Below are 23,645 nucleotides of genomic sequence, written 5' to 3'. Positions count from 1 at the left end.
TTATTGCTGAACCTTGGCTTGAAGTTATAGAATTTGCCTCCAACATTATTAAAATGATTGATAGATACAAAATGATGATTCAAAGGAGCTTATTTTAATTTACCTATGCCATTTAATCTTTGTAAAGAAGACGTTTGCTGAGCAACCTAGAATTTTGAAAAAGCTTGCAAAACATGCGGACGCCCGAGGAAACGGACCTTCTTTTGAAATGATGATTATTTTTGTGAGAAATTTCTCGAAATTTCACACCAAATCGCTTACTCCTGAGCTCAGTTTTCTGGCCAAACATATTCGCAATATCCACAGCTTTCTCTATATCTCTGATACGAGACATCTTGTCACAGATATAAACTTATTACCGGAAATGATCCTCAAAACAAATGAGCAAGGAGACGATAAATGCTGTGTTTCAGTTGATTTTCATTAGTAAAATTGTGTAAGAGTAGAAGTTAAGTTAAACTTAAATACAAGTCCAGTGAATAATTGAACCCTCCTTATGTATTCTAAACCTATGAGAAAAAAAACTTGTGCATTGCCCCTAGAATTTTGATGTGTAGATACAGAATGTTTGGACTATTTTGCGTTGAAGCTGGCGTCAGCCACCTGGCCTCGTAAGGATAGTCTTGTAATATTTTCCTGTTTTTGTGAGATAATTAAACAAGAAAACAAACCCCATTGCCCATTAACATTTGCCAACTAGCAAATTACTTTGTACTAAAGGCCTCTTTGTAACGTAGCTTTTCTGATAGCTTGAGAAAAAATATTTTCAACCTTTCTTTTCGCGAGCGCTTGACCAGACAATACTGGAGAAATGCGTTTAAGCCCTGACTGATCATTTTTTTCAAGTTCTAAGATAACTGTTTTTAATGGCCAATCGAAAGCTCTAAACCAAATTCAGATCTCTCTTTTCCCTCCTTATCAAATTCTTTTGGATTCTCAAGTTATCTTTCTTCAAAGACTCGCAGGCCGTCACTGTTTCAACCAATGTCAACTTTTGCGTGTTTTCATACTTGTAATATTAACTTAATGAGCGATGATGCTGTTGTCATTTATTATGTTAACAGGTTTCTCCGTAGCTTTGATTCTTTGATGGCCTGGCGTAGAATTATTTGACTGATCATCTAGGGAAAAAGTTTGGCGAGGTTGTAGGTTATCAATCATTCAAACTTCCTGGATTTTACGGGAAGTGACGTCACGATGGCACGCATCACTCGGACAAGCAATCCGATTACGAAAAGCCGAAGTTGACCCCTCCCCCTTGGGTAGAGATTGTCACTCACCGGAAGTGCCCATTTTTCAAAACGCTGACCAACATTCCTGTTTAGCCTGATTTCTAAGCTTTATTTTGATTTCCTAAACGAAGGAGAAGGCAGCGAAGAACTGGCTTTCCTTTAGCGTGTAAAAGCAACTTTCGTTTGCCCACTTCCGGTCGTTCACGGTTGAACGTCGCTACTATCGCACTTCTTTTTTCTCGTGTTTTCATCACATAAAAGGACGCTGAATTTAGCTGAAAATTGCTGTATATATGAGCCACTATGTCGACTTTCAGGAGTGAGCGCGGCAAACTCAAAAAATCTGACGTAAACGCGGCCACGCTAGAAAGACTATGATTTAAGCAATTTACCACATGAAATAGAAAGATTGAGAGAGCGAGATCATAACCTCAAAAAGGACGGTGTTAACAGACTTGTGCAGATAAAAGACCCATACAGTGTGACTGATTGTGATTAGAGACTTTCTACTAGGGAATGCAAGGGCGGCAAATTTTACAGGTACGCGAGACGTTTTTCTTTTCTCAAATATAATTTTCGCTCCATACAGTTCTTTGTAAACCAAATCGCCATGTCCGTCTACAAATATGAGAAAACTGCTCTAGTTACGCGGGCGCCGCGTCCACGAATTCAGGCCATGATAAATAAGCGAATGGAAATCCAGACAGCATTTTGATTGCTAGTGGCGTCGACAGTTCCTATTGATTTGGTTGAAATTAGACTTCAGTTCTGTTTCCCCTACTTATTTTTCTTTCCTTCTTCTTTCTATCTACGTAATTTGATTGTTGTTTTGTATTTGTTTTTTGGCATTGCAAGGTAAATTATAAAATAACATTTTTAAATGAACTCATCAGTCCAAATAGACTAGAAACCTTCCTTCCCAACTTGTTGTGAAGGCGTTTGATAACTTACAGTTCTTCGCACATTTACATTGAGTAAATGGCGATAGGCATTATTCCTTCAGTTTGTGTCCTTTGGTAAAAATAAAGCGCGGGAAGGAACGCATTCAAGATCAGTACTCCTTTTCAATTAAAAAAGAGACTTCCGCGTCGCAACTCTCTCGGACAGTAAACAAATAGTCAAGAAACTCAAATTCTTCATCCAGAAGTACCTCTCAGTTAAATTTCTTCACTTTTCAGAGTATTGTATACAAGCCTAATGATTTATTTTGGGATAATGTTTTACAAAACTATTCATTAATTTCCCGTAAGAGTTTGTAGTACCTTTCCAACAACCAGTCACAAATTTCTAACCCTAAATAAAGGCATTTTAGTATTTTAGCGATAACAGCTAACAAATTGGAGAAAATTTAGAAGTTAAGAACTCAAACAAAATTAGATATTCAAAAAAAAAAACCAACGAATTTATAGAACTCTTAACTTCAACTGGGGGCGCGATTTATTACGATTTACTATGATGAAATAGAAAGCTTTCGTGCTCTGTTTCTTAATATACACCAAAGTAATAACCCCTCGCCTGCATGCTTTACAACTAATATTTGAAGGAAGCTGACTTCGTTAATATTCTAGTTTGAATTGTAAGTAGTAGCTACTGCACTTAATTATTCTTTGTGAAACGTTATAAAAGATTTTGTTGGTAAAATGAAAAACAAAAAACTGGGATTGTAAAGCTTTAATATTTCTCTTTCCTTGTGTAATCAATGCTGTTTAAACAGGTTTGGTAATTGCGTTTGTTTGTAACAAAAGAGCGTAGGAGAAAACGTTTTGAGATTGAATTTCTGTTATAGAAACTTTGACTATTTCTTTTCATAAAGGAATAGAACATTAAGTTCACCCGCCTTCAGTTCAAATGGAGCCCACAGAAATCGCAACTCTCATGGAAACTAAAGAGAATATCAAAGAAATTCGAATCTTCATGCAGGGGCAAGTCCCAGCTCGTGGATTATCAGAATAGTGCGACACTACTTTGTCTCTTTGAAATGCGCAGTGAGTTATTTGGCAATAAGTTCTCAGAAAGTGTTTATTTCCCGTTAGAATTTAGGCTACATGTCCAACAACCTCACAAATTTCTGGATGTGAGTAAATACATTCAATTATTTTACCGACAAAAGCTTATGAATTGGAGATGGGTTGCAAAGAAATTTCAGTAGAAAACGGAAAAATAACCGAATTTTGATTGCTGAAACGATTCAACTCGTGGCGCGATTGATAATGAACATGGCTGAGATTGTTTGTGAAAAATGCACCAAAGTGGTAAAGAATATCATGAAAATCAACTCATCAGACTGAATAGATTACAAACTTTTCTTGCCAACATGTTGTGGAAGCGTTTGAACACTGTCAGTTCTTTGCACAATTTAATTACATTGAGTAATTGGCGATGGGCATTATTACTTCACTTTGTGTTCTGTTATTGATAAAAATAAAGCGCCTGAAGGAACGCATTTAAGATTGAAATTTTATTTTCGAATTTATGCCTCTCAACGGGCACTTTATGAATAGAAGAATTGAACTCTTCGTCAGTTACTGCTTTTTAGTTCAACAAGAGACTACCGCGTCGCTACTCTCTCGAAAAGTAAAACGAATATTGAGGACACTCCAATTCGTCATCCAGAAGTAAGTCTCAGTTACATTTTTTGATTTTTCAGAGTATTGTTTACAAGCCAAATGATTTATTTGGCGATAATGTCTTAGAAGGTATTCATTAATTTCCCGTAAGAGTCTTTTGTACCTTTCCAAGAACCAGTCACAAATTTCTAACCCTAAATAAAAGCGTTTTAGTATTTTAGCGATAACAGCTAACAAATTACAGACAATTTAAAACTAAGAACTCAAACAAAATTAGATATTCCAAAAAAAAAAAACGAATTTATAAAAGTCTTAACTTCAACTTGGGGTGTGATTTATTATGATTTATTATGATGAAAAAGAAAGCTTTCTTTCACTGTTTCTTAATACACATCAAAGTAATAACCCCTCGCCTGTATGCTTTACAATTAATATTTGAAGGAAGCTGAATTCGTTTATATTCTGGTTTGAGTCGTGTGTAGTAGCTACTGCGCAAAATTATTCTATGTGAGAAACGTAAGTTTCCCTTGACTTTTGAAACGTTATGAAAGAATTTGTTGGTAAAATAAAAGGCATAAAACCGGGATTTTAAAGCTTTAATATTTCCCTTTCTTCGTGTAATTAATGCTGTTTAAACAGGTTTGGTAATTGCGTTTGTATGTAACAATAGAGCATGGGAGAAAACGTTTTGAGATTGTATTTCTGTTATAGAATTTTGACTATTATACTTTTCATAAATGAATAGAACATTATGTTCACCCGCCTTCAGTTCAAATGGAGCCTACAGAAAACGCGACTTTCATGGAAACTAAAGAGAATATCAAAGAAATTCGAATCTTCGTACAGGGGCAAGTCCCAGCTCGTGGATTATCAGAATAGTGCGACACTACTTTGTCTCTTTGAAATGCGCAGTGACTTATTTGGCGATAAGTTCTCAGAAGGTGTTTATTTCCCGTTAGAATTTAGGCTACATGTCCAACAACCTCACAAATTTCTGGATATTAGTAGATACATTCAATTATTTTACCGACAAAAGCTTTTGAATTGGGGATGGGTTGGCAAAGAAATTTCAGTAGAAAACAGAAAAATAAGAAGCGAATTTTGATTGCTGAAACGATTCAACTCGTGGCGCGATTGATAATGAACATGGCTGAGATTGTTTGTGAAAAATGCACCAAAATAGTAAAGAATATCATGAAAATCAACTCATCAGACTGAATAGATTACAAACTTTTCTTACCAACGTGTTGTGGAAGCGTTTGAACACTGTCAGTTCTTTGCACAATTTAATTACATTGAGTAATTGGCGATGGGCATTATTACTTCTCTTTGTGTTCTTTTATTAGTAAAAATAAAGCGCCTGAAGGAATTCATTTAATATTGAAATTTTATTTTTGAATTTATGCCTCTCAACATGAATAGAAGAATTGAACTCTTTGTCAGTTACTGCTTTTTAGTTCAACAAGAGACTACCGCGTCGCTACTCTCTCGGAAAGTAAAACGAATATTGAGGACAGTCAAATTCGTCATCCAGAAGTAAGTCTCAGTTACATTTTTTGATTTTTCAGAGTATTGTTTACAAGCCAAACGATTTATTTGGCGATAATGTCTTAGAAGGTATTCATTTATTTTGTCGTAAGAGTCTGTTGTACCTTTCCAAGAACCAGTCACAAATTTCTAACCCTAAATAAAGGCATTTTAGTATTTTAGCGATAACAGCTAACAAATTGGAGACAATTTAGAAGTAAGAACTCAAACAAAATTAAATATTCAAAAAAACAACCAACGAATTTATAAAAGTCTTAACTTCAACTTGGGGTGTGATTTATTATGATTTATTATGATAAAAAAGAAAGCTTTCGTTCTCTGTTCTCTTTGCGATAAGTTCTCAGAAGGTGTTTATTTCCCGTTAGAATTTAGGCTACATGTCCAACAACCTCACAAATTTCTGGATATTAGTAAATACATTCAATTAGTTTACCGACAAAAGCTTTTGAATTGGGGTTGGGTTGGCAAAGAAATTTCCGTAGAAAACGGAAAAATAAGAAGCGAATTTTGATTGCTGAAACGATTCAACTCGTGGCGCGATTGATAATGAACATGGCTGAGATTGTTTGTGAAAAATGCACCAAAGTGGTAAAGAATATCATGAAAATCAACTCATCAGACTGAATAGATTACAAACTTTTCTTGCCAACATGTTGTGGAAGCGTTTGAACACTGTCAGTTCTTTGCACAATTTAATTACATTGAGTAATTGGCGATAGGCATTATTACATTACTTTGTGTTCTTTTATTAGTAAAAATAAAGCGCCTGAAGGAACGCATTTAATATTGAAATTTTATTTTTGAATTTATGCCTCTCAACGGGCACTTTATGAATAGAAGAATAGAACTCTTCGTCAGTAACTGCTTTTCAGTTCAACAAGAGACTACCGCGTCGCTACTCTCTCGGAAAGTAAAACGAATATTAAGGACACTCAAATTCGTCATCCAGAAGTAAGTCTCAATTACATTTTTTGATTTTTCAGAGTATTGTTTACAAGCCAAATGATTTATTTGGCGATAATGTCTTAGAAGGTATTCATTAATTTCCCGTAAGAGTCTTTTGTACCTTTCCAAGAACCAGTCACAAATTTCTAACCTTAAATAAAGCCGTTTTAGTATTTTAGCGATAACAGCTAACAAATTGGAGACAATTTACAACTAAGAACTCAAACAAAATTAGGTATTCAAAAAAAAAAAAAAACGAGTTTATAAAAGTCTTAACTTCAACTTGGGGTGTGATTTATTATGATTTATTATGATGAAAAAGAAAGCTTTCTTTCACTGTTTCTTAATACATATCAAAGTAATAACCCCTCGCCTGTATGCTTTACAATTAATATTTGAAGGAAGCTGAATTCGTTTATATTCTAGTTTGAGTCGTGTGTAGTAGCTACTGCGCAAAATTATTCTATGTGAAAAACGTAAGTTTCCCTTGACTTTTAAAACGTTATAAAAGAATTTGTTGGTGAAATAAAGGCATAAAACCGGGATTTTAAAGCTTTAACATTCCCCTTTCTTTTTTTAATCAATGCTGTTTAAACAGGTTTGGTAATTTCGTTTGTGTGTAACAATAGAGCGTAGGAGAAAACGTTTTGAGATTGAATTTCTGTTATAGAATTTTGACTATTACTTTTCATAAATGAATAGAACATTATGTTCACCCGCCTTCAGTTCAAATGGAGCCTACAGAAAATGCAACTCTCATGGAAACTAAAGAGAATATCAAAGAAATTCGAATCTTCATACAGGGGCAAGTCCCAGCTCGTGGATTCTCAGAATAGTGCGACACTACTTTGTCTCTTTGAAATGCGCAGTGAGTTATTTGGCGATAAGTTCTCAGAAGGTGTTTATTTCCCGTTAGAATTTAGGCTACATGTCCAATAACCTCACGAATTTCTGGATGTGAGTAAATACATTCAATTATTTTACCGACAAAATCTAATGAATTGGAGATGGTTGGCAAAGAAATTTCAGTAGAAAACGGAAAAATAACCGAATTTTGATTGCTGAAACGATTCAACTCGTGGCGCGATTGATAATAAACATGGCTGAGATTGTTTGTGGAAAAAGCATTAAAATGGTAAAGAATATCATGAAAATCAACTCATCAGACTGAATAGATTACAAACTTTTCTTACCAACGTGTTGTGGAAGCGTTTGAACACTGTCAGTTCTTTGCACAATTTAATTACATTGAGTAATTGGCGATGGGCATTATTACATTACTTTGTGTTCTGTTATTGATAAAAATAAAGCGCCTGAAGGAACGCATTTAAGATTGAAATTTTATTATCGAATGTATGCCTCTCAACGAGCACTTTATGAATAGAAGAATAGAACTCTTCGTCAGTCACTGCTTTTCAGTTCAACAAGAGACTACCGCGTCGATACTCTCTCGGTTAGTAAAACGAATATTGAAGACACTCAAATTCGTCAACCAGAAGTAAGTCTCAGTTACAATATTTGAGTTTTTCAGAGTATTGTTTACAAGCCTAATGATTTATTCGGCGATAATGTCTTATTCCCGTAAGAGTCTGCTGTACCTTTCCAAGAGGCAGTCACAAATTTCTAACCCTAAATATGGGCATTTTAGTATATTAGCGATAACAGATAACAAATTGGAGACAATTTAGAAGTAAGAACTCAAACAAAATTAGATATTCCAAAAAACAACCAACGAATTTATAAAACTCTTAACTTCAACTTGGGTTGTGATTTATTATGATTTATTATGATGAAAAAGAAAGCTTTTGCTCTCTGTTTCCTAATACTCATCAAAGTTATAACCCCTCGCCTGCATGCTTTAAAATTAATATTTGAGGGCAGCTGAATTCGTTTCTATTCTAGTTTGAGTCGTGTGCAGTAGCTACTGCGCAAAATTATTCCATGTACAAAACGTAAGCTTCCCTTGACTTATGAAACATTACAAAAAAATTTGTTGGTGAAATAAAAGGCATAAAACTGGGATTTTTAATCTTTAATATTTCCCTTTCTTTGTGTAATCAGTGCTGTCTAAACAGGTTTGGTAATTGCGTTTGTTTGTAACAATAGAGCGCAGGAGAAAACGCTTTGAGATTGAATTTCTGTTATAGAAACTTTGACTATTTCTTTTCATAAATGAATAGAACATTAAGTTCACCCGCCTTCAGTTCAAATGGAGCCTACAGAAATCGCAACTCTCATGGAAACTAAAGAGAATATCAAAGAAATTCGAATCTTCATACAGGGGCAAGTCCCAGCTCGTAGATTATGAGAATAGTGCGACACTACTTTGTTTCTTTGAAATGCGCAGTGAGTTATTTGGCGTTAAGTTCTCAGAAGGTGTTTATTTCCCGTTAGAATTTAGGCTACATGTCCAACAACCTCACAAATTTCTTGATGTGTGTAAGAACATTCAATTATTTCACCGACAAAAGCTAATGAATTGGAGATGGTTGGCAAAGAAATTTCAGTAGAAAACGGAAAAATAAGCGAATTTTGATTGCTGAAACGATTCAACTCGTGGCGCGATTGATAATAAACATGGCTGAGATTGTTTGTGAAAAAAGCATTTAAATGGTAAAGAATATCATGAAAATCAACTCATCAGACCGAATAGATTACAAACTTTTCTTACCAACGTGTTGTGGAAGCGTTTGAACACTGTCAGTTCTTTGCACAATTTAATTACATTGAGTAATTGGCGATGGGCAGGGGTGGCTGGCAGCTACCTTTGATCTTGCCGCTTTTCCGAAATAGATGATCGCCCCAGTTAAGAAATCTGTCAATCATTCGTAAACTGTAACGAGCATGCGCGAAATGCAAAATATTCATGCGAATTTGTCCGTAGCGACTCGACGGTGGAAAATGCGGTCGTATTTAGTTATTGTTTATTTACTGTTAGCATGTTTTTTTGCAGTAGTACCTAGTAGAACACTACAATTAATCAAGACCGCTGGAATGAGATGCCAGTTTATACTTTGTTTTAGGTTAGTAGAGCCGTCAACATTGATATTGCGAGCGACATATTCTCAGCTGAGCTGAGATTTGCCAGCGAGTGTATGTGGTGAAGAACATGATTTGTAATGTAGCAAACGATTATGGTTTTCGTCGTCTCAGGAAGATATTGTACGTCGACAAAATAATAGATTTCAATTTCGATTCTTGTTCAGTTCTGAAGAAACTAGAAACCACACAGTGTTTCACGACTGTCATCGCGAAAGCCCAGAATGTTACAAGCTTGTTTCTCAAGATCGGCTTGGAACTTTAGTGTAAGCTTATTAAAAGTATTTGTCCCACATTTTATGCGTATTAACTGTTGAAAGCGTAGTTACGAATGAAACATCATGTTTATTTTATGGAATTCTCCCTCTGTTTAAATGTTGCGTGACGACAGTTATTCCGGTAAGGTTAATTTTAATGCGCAAATGGGTTAAATGCATACACAAGGAAAACGGCTTTAGTCCTTAAGAAATTTTTAGATAAGAAAACGTTGCAACTGGAACGGATAGCTTATAAAGATCTCAGAAGTAGATTGCTTAACATTATTGTGATTATTGTGAATAGAGCTACCAGGTTTATATGAGCGGTTGCAAGGGTGTTTGTCACTTGCGTGAAAAGACATTCAAGTCCTCATTCTCTTGTGCAAAAAATTGGGAAGTCGAGTTCAGTAGCACCGGGTGAACAATGTACTGATACACTGAGATCCTGCAGAAACCACATGCATGTGCAAAAAACCTTGGAAGGTACATGTAAATATTATTGTCTCACCTGTCACCCTTACAGATGTCCATGACCACCTCTATGGGTATGGTGGTTTTCCCCCATTGGTGGATGTCAAAATGGGGCTACTGGGAATGCACCCAAAACCCAACTGCAAGGGAGATACAGTACTAAATAGATCCTGGGATGGCAAACTCAGTCAACCATGGTTTCTCTATGTATGCAACAGCCATTTCGAAGAAGACAATCTAAATTATCGCCCCTTGATTACTGAAGTGTTTCTAAACACTCGAGGATTATCCCAGCTGACCACATTACTCTGCAGTATAATAATGTCATCAGTATATGACAATATACATCAGAACTGCAACATATTGCAATACTGTTTAATATTTATTGGTACATATTTTGTAACATAGTCAAGTGTAATTAGCAAATTGTAAATTATGCAATTACTGCACATTTTCACACACTTGACTGGCTGAAGTATTGCTGTTTAGCACCCTGCCTCTTTTATGTTTCAGTTCTCACCCCAGAGGTATGATAGACAAAATCTAAAATAATTAAAGGTTACTTCACCTCTTCCTTTAAAATAATGAGATTTATTACCAAGCATACATACTCAATTCAAAAGTCAATATTAATTTTGTGGCTCACTTGGCAAAGTTGAAGAGCTAAGTGCTGCTTTCATCACCTCTCAACTTTTCACCGTTTAGAAGAGAATGGAAAAGAAAAATCTGTTGTTGAGGTATGATAGCAACATTTTAACTAATTAAAGCAAAACAAAAAATTAGATCACCAGAACCTCCACAGTTTGTTGACTCTCAGTGGGCAGTTGCTGTAAAGGGAGGAAATTGTACAGTGTACAAAAGTGCACATAAATGAAAAAATAGGGAAGATAACGATTAAGTGGAATGGAGGAAGGCTTACTACCTCTCGTGAGAGTCAATTTCTACAGGAGCAGGTCTAGCCCTGTGAACTGTGTAAGATCTAGAAACAGCCAACTCTCTCATAAGCGACAACTCTTGGTGCACGACAAATAAAAAAAGTGGTCGCTTACGGGAAGGATCAACAAAATAAGCCTAATGCTGGACTGATAAATTAATTACCTAAAAATATTACCCTAGCAGCTAAAATTAGGCAAATAAGAACTAATTTATTTGATTTTTTCACATCTATTCATTCTTCTGACGAAATTTTGTGTAACATTTTGGAACAGATCACTGAAACAATTCCCATTTACCTACAGATCTAATTATAGTAATCTTCTCTGTCTGTAAACTGTCAGTCTGAGAAATTATTTACTCAGATCATACGCGCATATGTTGGGTGGTCGCTTACCGGAAACAGAAAACAAAAGAATAATAATATGTCAAATTTCTGGCCTAAAAAGTGGTCGCGGTCCCTTAGAAATTTGAGTGGTGGTCGGTTACGAGAGAGCTCTTGAAACAGTATTTAACTAAGCAACAAAACGGTTGTTTACGAAGTGGTCGCTTTGAGAGAGTTGACTGTACTGATCTTCTCCGGGGTCAGCTAGTCGTCGGTTGCAGTATTTTCGTTTTTTGCTGCAGAATTTGCATCCGTGATCCCTCTTGATGACCAAACTTCAGGTAAAAGAGCGACCGAAATCTTCCTGTTTTGTTTAGACGTCGAATAGCCAAATTGTTTGCGAATCCGCACAGACGCGCTGTCACATAAAATCGCCGCCATGTTTGTTTATCAAAAAAACCAGTACTTAGTCTCGCTCGGCCAAATTTCTTAACTGGGGCGATCATACAAACACGGATCCAGGCCTCGCTGCTGGCCCCCCCTGGCGATGGGCATTATTACATTACTTTGTGTTCTGTTATTGATAAAAATAAAGCGCCTGAAGGAACGCATTTAAGATTGAAATTTTATTTTCGAATGTATGCCTCTCAACGGGCACATTATGAATAGAAGAATAGAGCTCTTCGTCAGTCACTGCTTTTCAGTTCAACAAGAGACTACCGCGTCGATACTCTCTCGGTTAGTAAAACGAATATTGAAGACACTCAAATTCGTCAACCAGAAGTAAGTCTCAGTTACAATATTTGAGTTTTTCAGAGTATTGTTTACAAGCCTAATGATTTATTCGGCGATAATGTCTTATTCCCGTAAGAGTCTGCTGTACCTTTCCAAGAGGCAGTCACAAATTTCTAACCCTAAATATGGGCATTTTAGTATATTAGCGATAACAGATAACAAATTGGAGACAATTTAGAAGTAAGAACTCAAACAAAATTAGATATTCCAAAAAACAACCAACGAATTTATAAAACTCTTAACTTCAACTTGGGTTGTGATTTATTATGATTTATTATGATGAAAAAGAAAGCTTTTGCTCTCTGTTTCCTAATACTTATCAAAGTTATAACCCCTCGCCTGCATGCTTTAAAATTAATATTTGAGGGCAGCTGAATTCGTTTCTATTCTAGTTTGAGTCGTGTGCAGTAGCTACTGCGCAAAATTATTCCATGTACAAAACGTAAGCTTCCCTTGACTTATGAAACATAACAAAGAAATTTGTTGGTGAAATAAAAGGCATAAAACTGGGATTTTTAATCTTTAATATTTCCCTTTCTTTGTGTAATCAGTGCTGTCTAAACAGGTTTGGTAATTGCGTTTGTTTGTAACAATAGAGCGCAGGAGAAAACGCTTTGAGATTGAATTTCTGTTATAGAAACTTTGACTATTTCTTTTCATAAATGAATAGAACATTAAGTTCACCCGCCTTCAGTTCAAATGGAGCCTACAGAAATCGCAACTCTCATGGAAACTAAAGAGAATATCAAAGAAATTCGAATCTTCATACAGGGGCAAGTCCCAGCTCGTAGATTATGAGAATAGTGCGACACTACTTTGTTTCTTTGAAATGCGCAGTGAGTTATTTGGCGTTAAGTTCTAAGAAGGTGTTTATTTCCCGTTAGAATTTAGGCTACATGTCCAACAACCTCACAAATTTCTTGATGTGTGTAAGAACATTCAATTATTTCACCGACAAAAGCTAATGAATTGGAGATGGTTGGCAAAGAAATTTCAGTAGAAAACGGAAAAATAAGCGAATTTTGATTGCTGAAACGATTCAACTCGTGGCGCGATTGATAATAAACATGGCTGAGATTGTTTGTGAAAAAAGCATTAAAATGGTAAAGAATATCATGAAAATCAACTCATCAGACTGAATAGATTACAAACTTTTCTTACCAACGTGTTGTGGAAGCGTTTGAACACTGTCAGTTCTTTGCACAATTTAATTACATTGAGTAATTGGCGATGGGCATTATTACATTACTTTGTGTTCTGTTATTGATAAAAATAAAGCGCCTGAAGGAACGCATTTAAGATTGAAATTTTATTTTCGAATGTATGCCTCTCAACGGGCACTTTATGAATAGAAGAATAGAACTCTTCGTCAGTCACTGCTTTTTAGTTCAACAAGAGACTACCGCGTCGATACTATCTCGGTTAGTAAAACGAATATTGAAGACACTCAAATTCGTCAACCAGAAGTAAGTCTCAGTTACAATATTTGAGTTTTTCAGAGTATTGTTTACAAGCCTAATGATTTATTCGGCGATAATGTCTTATTCCCGTAAGAGTCTGCTGTACCTTTCCAAGAGGCAGTCACAAATTTCTAACCCTAAATATGGGCATTTTAGTATATTAGCGATAACAGATAACAAATTGGAGACAATTTAGAAGTAAGAACTCAAACAAAATTAGATATTCCAAAAAACAACCAACGAATTTATAAAACTCTTAACTTCAACTTGGGTTGTGATTTATTATGATTTATTATGATTTATTATGATGACAAGGAAAGCTTTTGCTCTCTGTTTCCTAATACTCATCAAAGTTATAACCCCTCGCCTGCATGCTTTAAAATTAATATTTGAGGGCAGCTGAATTCGTTTCTATTCTAGTTTGAGTCGTGTGCAGTAGCTACTGCGCAAAATTATTCCATGTACAAAACGTAAGCTTCCCTTGACTTATGAAACATTACAAAAAAATTTGTTGATGAAATAAGAGGCATAAAACTGGGATTTTTAATCTTTAATATTTCCCTTTCTTTTTGTAATCAGTGCTGTCTAAACAGGTTTGGTAATTACGTTTGTTTGTAACAATAGAGCGCAGGAGAAAACGCTTTGAGATTGAATTTCTGTTATAGAAACTTTGACTATTTCTTTTCATAAATGAATAGAACATTAAGTTCACCCGCCTTCAGTTCAAATGGAGCCTACAGAAATCGCAACTCTCATGGAAACTAAAGAGAATATCAAAAAATTCGAATCTTTATACAGGGGCAAGTCCCAGCCCGTGGATTATCAGAATAGTGCGAAACTACTTTTTTTTTTCTTTGAAATGCGCAGTGAGTTATTTGGCGATAAGTTCTAAGAAGGTGTTTATTTCCCGTTAGAATTTAGGCTACATGTCCAACAACCTCACAAATTTCTTGATGTGTGTAAGAACATTCAATTATCTTACCGACAACAGCTAATGAATTGGAGATGGGGTGGCAAAGAAATTGCAGTAGAAAACGCAAAAATAAGAAGTGAATTTAAATTGCTGAAACGTTTCAACTCGCGGCGCGGTTGATAATGAACATGGCTGAGATTGATTGTGAAAAAGCACCAAAATGGTAAAGAATATCACGAAAATCAACTCATCAATCTGAATAGATTACAAACTTTTCTTGCCAACGTGTTGCGGAGGCGTTTGAACACTGATAGTTCTTTGCACAATTTAATTACATTGAGTAATTGGCGATGGACATTATTACTTCACTTTGTTTTCTTTAATTAATAAAACTAAAGCGCCTCAAGGGACGCATTTAAGATTGAAATTTTAGTTTCGAAGTTATGCCTCTCGACGGGCACTTTATAAATAGAAGAATAGAACTCTTGGTCAGTTACTGCGGCTTTTCAGCTCAACGAGAGACTACCGCGTCGCAACTCTCTTGGAAAGCGAAAAGAAAATTGAGGACAGTCAAATTCTTCATCCAGAAGTAAGTCTCAGTTAATTTTTTATATTTTTGAGAGTATTGTTTACAAGCCTAATGATTTATTTGGCGATAATGTTGTAGAAGGTATTCATTAATTTCCCGTTAGAGTCTGGTGTACCTTTCCAACAACCAGTCACAAATTTCTAAATCTAAGTAAAGGTATTTTACTATTTTAGTATAAACAGCTAACAAATTAGAGACAGTTTAGAAGTAAGAACTCAAATAAAATTTGGATATTCAAAAAAAACAACGAAAGAATTTATAGAACGCTAAACTTTAGCTTGGGGCGCGATCTATTATGGTTTATTATGATGAAAAATAAAGCTTTCGTTCTCTGTTTCTTAAGACACACCAAAGTAATAACCCCTCGCCTGCATGCTTTACAACTAATATTTGAGGGAAGCACAATTTAGTTTGAATCGTGTGCAGTAGCTACTGCGCAAAATTATTCCATGTACAAAACGTAAGCTTCCCTTGACTTATGAAACATTACAAAAAAATTTGTTGGTGAAATAAAAGGCATAAAACTGGGATTTTTACTCTTTAATATATCTCTTTATTTGTGTAATCAATGCTGTCTAAACAGGTTTGGTAATTGCGTTTGTTTGTAACAATAGAGCGTAGGAGAAAACGCTTTGAGATTGAATTTCTGTTATAGAAACTTTGACTATTTCTTTTCATAAATAAATAGAACATTAAGTTCACCCGCCTTCAGTTCAAATGGAGCCTACAGAAATCGCAACTCTCATGGAAACTAAAGAGAATATCAAAGAAATTCTAATCTTCATACAGGGGCAAGTCCCAACTCGTTGAGTATCAGAATAGTGCGACACTACTTTGTTTCTTTGAAATGCGCAGTGAGTTATTTGGCGATAAGTTCTAAGAAGGTGTTTATTTCCCTTTAGAATTTAGGCTACATGTCCAACAACCTCACAAATTTCTTGATGTGTGTAAGAACATTCAATTATTTTACCGACAACAGCTAATGAATTGGAGATGGGGTGGCAAAGAAATTGCAGTAGAAAACGCAAAAATAAGAAGTGAATTTAAATTGCTGAAACGTTTCAACTCGCGGCGCGGTTGATAATGAACATGGCTGAGATTGATTGTGAAAAAGCACCAAAATGGTAAAGAATATCACGAAAACCAACTCATCAATCTGAATAGATTACAAACTTTTCTTGCCAACGTGTTGCGGAGGCGTTTGAACACTGATAGTTCTTTGCACAATTTAATTACATTGAGTAATTTTCGATTGACATTATTACTTCACTTTGTTTTCTTTAATTAATAAAACTAAAGTACCTCAAGGAACGCATTTAAGATTGGAATTTTAGTTTCGAATTCATGCCTCTCGACGGGCACTTTATAAATAGAAGAATAGAACTCTTTTTCAGTTACTGCGGCTTTTCAGCTCGACGAGAGACTACCGCGTCGCAACTCTCTTGGAAAGCAAAAAGAAAATTGAGGACAGTGAAATTCTTTTTCCAGAAGTAAGTCTCAGTTAATTTTTTTGATTTTTGAGAGTATTGTTTACAAGCCTAATGATTTATTTGGCGATAATGTTTTAGAAGGTATTCGTTAATTTCGTGTAGAGTCTGGTGTACCTTTCCAACAACCAGTCACAAATTTCTAAATCTAAATAAAGGTATTTTATTATTTTAGTATAAACAGCTAACAAATTAGAGACAGTTTAGAAGTAAGATTTCAAATAGAATTTGGATATTCAAAAAAAATACGAACGAATTTATAGAACGCTAAACTTTAGCTTGGGGCGCGATCTATTGTGGTTTATTATGATGAAAAAGAAAGCTTTCGTTCTCTGTTTCTTAAGACACACCAAAGTAATAACCCCTCGCCTGCATGCTTTACAACTAATATTTGAGGGAAGCACAATTCGTTTATATTCTAGTTTGAATCGTGTGTAGTAGCTACTGCGCAAAATTATTCCATATACAAAACGTAAGCTTCCCTTGACTTATGAAACATTACAAAAGAATTTGTTGGTGAAATAAAAGGCATTAAACTGGGATTTTAAATTTTTTAATATTTCCCTTTCTTTGTGTAATCAATGCTGTCTAAATAGGTTTGGTAATTGCGTTTGTTTGTAACAATAGAGCGCAGGAGAAAACGTTTTGAGATTGAATTTCTGTTATAGTAACTTTGACTATTTCTTTTCGTAAATGAATAGAACATTAAGTTCACCCGCCTTCAGTTCAAATGGAGCCTACAGAAATCGCAACTCTCAAGAGAATATCAAAGAAATTCGAATCTTCATACAGGGGCAAGTCCCTGCTCGTGGATTTTCGGAATAGTGCAACACTGCTTTGTCTCTTTAAAAGACGCAGTGAGTTTTTTGGCGAAAAGTTATCAGAATTATATCATTTCCCGTAGAATTGAGGCTAAATGTCCAACCACCTCACAAATCTCTGGATGTGAATAAATACATTCAATCATTGTAGCGGCAACAGCTAATGAATTAGAGATTTGGTTGCAAAGTAATTTTAAAACAAAAATGGAAAATATAAGAAGTAAATTTAGATTGCTGAAACGTCTCAACACGTGGCGCGATCGACAATGAAGATCACTGAGATTGTTAGTGAAAATGCACCAAAATGGTTAAGAATTTCATTAAATTCAACTGATCAATCTGAATAGATTACAAACTTTTCTTGCAAACGTGTCGTGGAGTCGTTTGATCACTGACAGTTCTTTGCACAATTTAAGTACATTGAGTAATTGGCGATAAGAATTATTATTTCAGTTTGTGTTCTTTATTAAAAATAAAGCTTCTGAAGGAACGCATTTGAGATTGAAATTGTATTTTCGCATCAATGCCTAGCAACAGGCACTTAATGAATAGAAGAAAAGAACCCGTCGTCGGTTACTGTTTTCAGTTCAACAAGAGACTACCAAGTCGCAACTCTCCCGGAAAGTTAAACGAGTATTGAGGAAACTCAAAGTCTTCATTCAGAAGTAAGTGTCAGTTTATTTTATGACTTTTTGAAGAGTATTGTTTACAAGCTTAATTATTTATTTGGCGATAATGTTTTAGAACGTATTGATTAATTTCCGGTTAAAGTTTGTTGTGCCTTTCCAACAACCGGTCACAGATTTCTAAACCTAAAAAAAGGCATTTTACTATTTGAGCGATAACACCTAACAAATTGGAGACGATTCAGAAGTTAAGGACTCAAACAAAATTAGATATTAAAATTATTCAACGAATTTATAAGACTCTAAACTTCAACTTGGGGCGCGATTTATTATGATGGAAGAGCGTGGAGATTCTTAAAACAAAACTAGTGAAAAATTTAACTAAGGAATTTTTTTGCTTGCTAAAAACAAAGCTTTCATTCTCTCTTTTTTAATACACACCAGAGTCACAACCCTTCGGCTGCATGTTTTACAATTAATATTTGAGGGAAGCTGAATTAGTTTGTTTTATTTTGAATCGTGTGTAGTAGCTACTGCATAAAATTATTCCTTCTGAAAAACGTAGGCTTTCATTGACTTTTGAAACGTTATAAAAGAATTTTTTGGTGAAATAAAAGGCATAAAACTGGGATTGTAAAGCTATTATATTTTCCTTTCTTTGTGTAATCAATGCTGTTTAAACAAGTTTGGTAATTGGGTTTGTTTGTAACAATAGAGTGGAGGAGAAAACGCTTTCAGATTGAATTTCTGTTATAGAAACTTTGACTATTACTTTTCATAAATGAATAGAACGTTAAATTCACCCGCCTTCAGTTCAAATGGAGCCTACAGAAATCGCAACTCTCGTGGAAACTAAAGAGAATATCAAACAAATTCGATTTTTCATACAGTTTCAAGTCCTAACTTGTGGATTATTAGAATAGTGAGACACAGCTTTGTCTCTTTAAAATGCGCAGTGAGTTATTTGGAGATAAGTTTTCAGAAGTTAATCATATTCCGTTAAAATTTAGGCTAAATGACCAAGAACCTCACAAATTTCTAGATGTGAATAAATATATTCATTTATTTGAGCGACAACAGCTAATGAATTGGAGATGAGGTGGCAAGGAAATTTCGGTAGAAAACGAAAAAATAAGAAGTGAATTTAGATTGCTGAAACGTTTCTTCACGTGGCGCGATCGATAATGAAGATCGCTGAGATTGTTAGTGAAAACTCCCCAAAATGGTAAAGAATTTCATCAAAATCAATTGATCAGTTTGAATAGATTACAAACTTTTCTTGCAAACGTGTTGTGGAGGCGTTTGATCACTGACAGTTCTTTGCACAATTTAATTACATTGAGTAATTGGCGATGGGAATTATTACTCCAGTTTGTGTTCTTTATTAAAAATAAAGCGCCTGAAGGAACGCATTCAAGATTGAAATTGTATTTTCGGATCAATGCCTAGCAACGGGCACTTGATGATTAGAAGAAAAGAGCCCTTCGTCAGTTACTGTTTTCAGTTCAACAAGAGACTACCGCGTCGCAACTCTCTCGGAAAGCAAAAAGAATATTGAGGAAACTAAAATTCTTCATCCAGAAGTAAGTCTCAGTTAAATTTTTTGATTTTTCAGAGTATTGTTTACAAGCCTAATGATTTATTTGGCGATAATGTTTTAGAAGGTATTCATTAATTTCCCGTTAGAGTGTGGTGTACCTTTCCAACAACCAGTCACAAATTTCTAAACCTAAATAGAGGCATTTTACTATTTTAGCGAAAACAGCTATTAAATTGGAGACTATTTAGAAGTAACTAACAAAATCTAACAAAATTAGATATTCAAAAAAACAACCAACGAATTTATAGAACTCTAAACCTCAACTTGAGGCACGATTTATTATGATGGAAGAGCGTGGAGATTCTGAAAACAAAACTAGTGAAAAATTTAACTAAGGAATTATTTTACTTGCGAAAAACAAAGCTTTCATTTTCCTTTTCTTAATACACACCAGAGTCACAACCCTTTGTCTGCATGCTTTACAATTAATATTTGAGCGAAGCTGAATTAGTTTATTTTATTTTAAATCGTGTGTAGTAGCGTCAGAAAATTGTTACAATTCGCGTTAAAGAAATTGTTACATTTTGCGTCAGAAGTTGTTACCTTTCGGGTTAATATTACATTTTGGGTCAAAAGTTGTTACATTTTGCGGCGAAACACCCCCTCTGATTGTCTTAAAACCTCAAGGTGTTTTTAAAATATTGTTTTTTCTTTTCTTTAAAAGCCTTAAAAAAATTATAAATTAATTAAGGTTGATGATGGAGAAGATGTTCACGTGATCATTTGAAGAAAACAGAAGTTTCGTTCTCTGGGTTCTGGTTCAACTCTTAACAACTAATTTGTGTGGAAAGCTGAATTCGTTGATCCTCTTTTAACTGATGATTCTAGATCCTAACCAAAATTATCATGTCTGCATGAATAAATTAATTTTTTTCCTTGGTTTTGGTAAATGCATGACAGATCTTCTCAGTAATAATATAAAAATAGAACAAGACGCTTAGAGTTGTGAAGCAGCCTTTTCAATTCAATTTTATATCAAACTTCCCTAACTGGTCTCTTTCTTTCTCCAGTCTATGTCTGTTACTCACTCATAATTTACCCACCCAGTTACAGTAAAGCCTAGATTCCAGCGCTTTTCCATTGTGTGTCAAAAGTAATTCACGTTTGCTTCACCACGTATTGTGAATGGGTAAAAAAATTAAACACGCACCACTTTCTAAACCAGTGAGAAGCAAAACCAAAACCCATCACGGCCTGCTTGCACACAATGCTTCGAGTTCTGATTGGTGTATTAGCGACCTTAAGTAGCGACGACGACGACACCAACAAAACCGTCAGAAAACAATAGTTTTAATAAGCAAAACACTGGCTCTGCACGTGCGTTATAAACTTTGGTGCATTTCTTTGCCGCCCTCTGCAAAACAACAACGTGTAATGACCACAGTCAAGGTTTTATGGAGAACGTGAACCCGTAATGGTTAATTTTCCTTTCTCTTTCTCAACTTTAATGCCGCCCTTACGACGTAAGCTCCTGGACAGTTCGGGCAAATTACACAAGCTAAATGAGTAGAAACCATCGCGAACTTTTTCAGAAAACGCGAATGTATTATTTGAGTCCCGTTTTCGTTGCCTTCGTCGTCTTCTCTGCTTAAGGTCCCTATTGTCGTGTTTACGACTTTTGTGATTGGTTAGGGTGGTCACTTTAACTTGGATCTTGTGCTAGGACACTCCAATGAAATAACGCCTACAGCCCGGGAAACAAAATCTCTTGAGAGTTTTATGGTGTCAGATTAAATTTAGTGTACCTGCTTTGCTGTTTCTTTTGATTAGTTTATACTTTTTTAAGGAGTCGACGAATACGCCTTAAAATTAGTATCTTTTCTCTTGGAGGAGGTACTACAATCCAAGATATGATTGCTTTACTTAATATTTCCTTTGTTACAAATTTTCTGTTTAGCTTTTGTAGATCTGGGCGTGTTATCTCGTAGTTCATCATGAAGGCTGCCTATATTCTCATTGTAAATGTCCTGTTGGCGCACATGCTTATTACGTCAGACGCAGGAAGGGCTAAGAAGTGTTCTAAGAAGTGTACAAAATGTAAGTGAGGCCAACCAAACTAGAGCTTTCCACGAAATGTTTTCAAATTTCTTTCCTTTTTTTTTTTTTTTTTTTCATTCTTTCAGTTCGTCGATTGGTTCTTTTCTTCTGATCTTGGAAACATACTTTCTTTAATTCTCATAATGAGTAAAAGATTAGAATTAAGCGAGGCGAATTGTTAGACGCACGCGCTTGTAAACCGAATGTTCAGAGTTCTGATTTCTAGCTGGATTTGATATATGGTAGTCGACCCCTGTTTAAATTCTCAGCCTCGCATTTGTGGCCAACTATAGTTAACCTCCCACCAGCTGAACTTTTTTAAGTGCTATGTACAGTTTACAAATGTTTTGATCTGTGATTCAAGGTGTCTACAGTCATCACTTCAGTTTTAAAGACTTGTACATTTAAATAAAATGATTTTTTCTTCCTTTCTAACGTCTTAGTTATCGAGAACAAAATTGATCCTCTGGAGAAAAGGCTTCAGGGTAAGTTGAACTGGCATCAATTAAATCTCCTCGTTGTGCTCTACCGGCATTAATAATTCATTATCTTATAAGACAAACAGAGTGTCCTATTCATCTCATTGATTTATGTTTTTGATATCCATTTCTTCTTTTTGCTCAAACCAAAGAATTGAATGAACTGAAGAGTGACAACCAAGGTTGGTTACATTTTTAATTGAGGTTTATTCATCCCATAGAAATCTTTTTTTTTTCTCATTACAAACAAACCTAGGAAACACCCCATTCTAAGATACAAGTCAGAAAATTTGCACCCTTGCCGTTCAGTCGCGCTCGAAATGCTTTTCTACACAAAGCAAGTTTGCAAAATTGATCCTCTTGAGGGAAGGCTTTAGGGTAGGTTGAACTGTCATAAATTAAATTTCCCCGTTGTGCTCTACTGGCTCAAAATCTATTGCTATAATGATCTTCCTATTGTTAACGGTTATACGGCAACTCTTTTTTCTTTTTTTTTAATCAAGAAACTAAGTAGAGAAATGCTATTAGGCGTGTCGCCTCAATACAAAATCTACTAATTTCTGAAGTTAAAACGCCCTAAAATTTCTTGCTCTAATGATCTTCCTATTGCTAACAGTTATAAAACATCCGCTTTTTTATCGAGGACTAAGTAGAGAAATGTTATTTGGCCTTGTCACCTCAATACAAAATTTTCTTATTTCTCGAGTATTCACACCCTCAGACCGTTGGGCATGAAAATTAGCATTCTAACTAACTGAAAGATAGTATTTCCATTTCTACATGTAGAGATTACAATTGTCCCGCTACAAATTACAATGATTGGTGAGACCTAAGACATCTCATTAATAAATGTTTTTGACATCCCTTTTTTCTTTTAGCTCAAACCGAAGAGTTGTGTAACTTTTGCCACAGCTTATACCATAATGTTTATTAGTATAAATCTACTAGTGTTCTATCACGAATGCCGTTCTCTGATTGGCTACGCTACTCGCTATCTATTCTGTGATAGATAGTGAGTAGCGATTTTCAACAAAATGGCGCCCGCTTCTTCGCGTTTTCGAAGTGTCTGCGATGAGGAAATAGATAATTTACTTGTTTAGCTTTGAACGACTAGTAGATTTATACTAAAACAATTAGATTATTCGCTCTCGATTTCTATGCGTGATAGTTGATTCGGGCTTCGCCCTCATCAACTATCACGCGATAGAAATCTCGAGCTCATAATCTAATTGTTAATTATAAAGGTTTAATACTCCTTTCTAATCTCTTAGAGCTCCAGTCTACCGTTGAATCTCTGAGCAAAACTGTGAAACATCTGCAGGATCAGTTTGCTGGTACGTTACTACTCTCATTCAGGGTTAAGTCGCACCAATGTGTAATTCGGGGAAAACGGGAAAGCGGGTACTTAACTCGATTTCATTAACTGAATGTTAAAACTTTCAGTTAATGGTTAGTTTATGGTTAGTTTACCTCATTATAAGCTTTATGTACACTGTTCCACCTGTTTGTGATACACTTAAA

The 23,645-nt window shown here is 35.2% G+C and overlaps 1 long non-coding RNA gene across 1 annotated transcript; it reads left to right on the top strand.

The window, feature by feature from the left end:
• The first annotated feature begins 6,181 nt into the window (after positions 1-6,181).
• On the top strand, positions 6,182-22,130 carry LOC146460959 (uncharacterized). The gene is made up of 3 exons (XR_014857494.1): positions 6,182-6,298; positions 21,515-21,645; positions 22,089-22,130. It is a non-coding gene; the product is annotated as an uncharacterized LOC146460959 (long non-coding RNA).
• The last annotated feature ends 1,515 nt before the right edge of the window (positions 22,131-23,645 follow it).

Source organism: Pavona decussata, unplaced genomic scaffold (assembly GCF_977016875.1).
Source record: "Pavona decussata unplaced genomic scaffold, jaPavDecu1.1 SCAFFOLD_202, whole genome shotgun sequence".
Classification (NCBI taxonomy): Eukaryota; Metazoa; Cnidaria; class Anthozoa; order Scleractinia; family Agariciidae; genus Pavona; species Pavona decussata.
The sequence above is the reverse complement of the archived record's forward strand: the minus strand, read 5'-3'. Positions and strand labels throughout refer to the sequence as shown.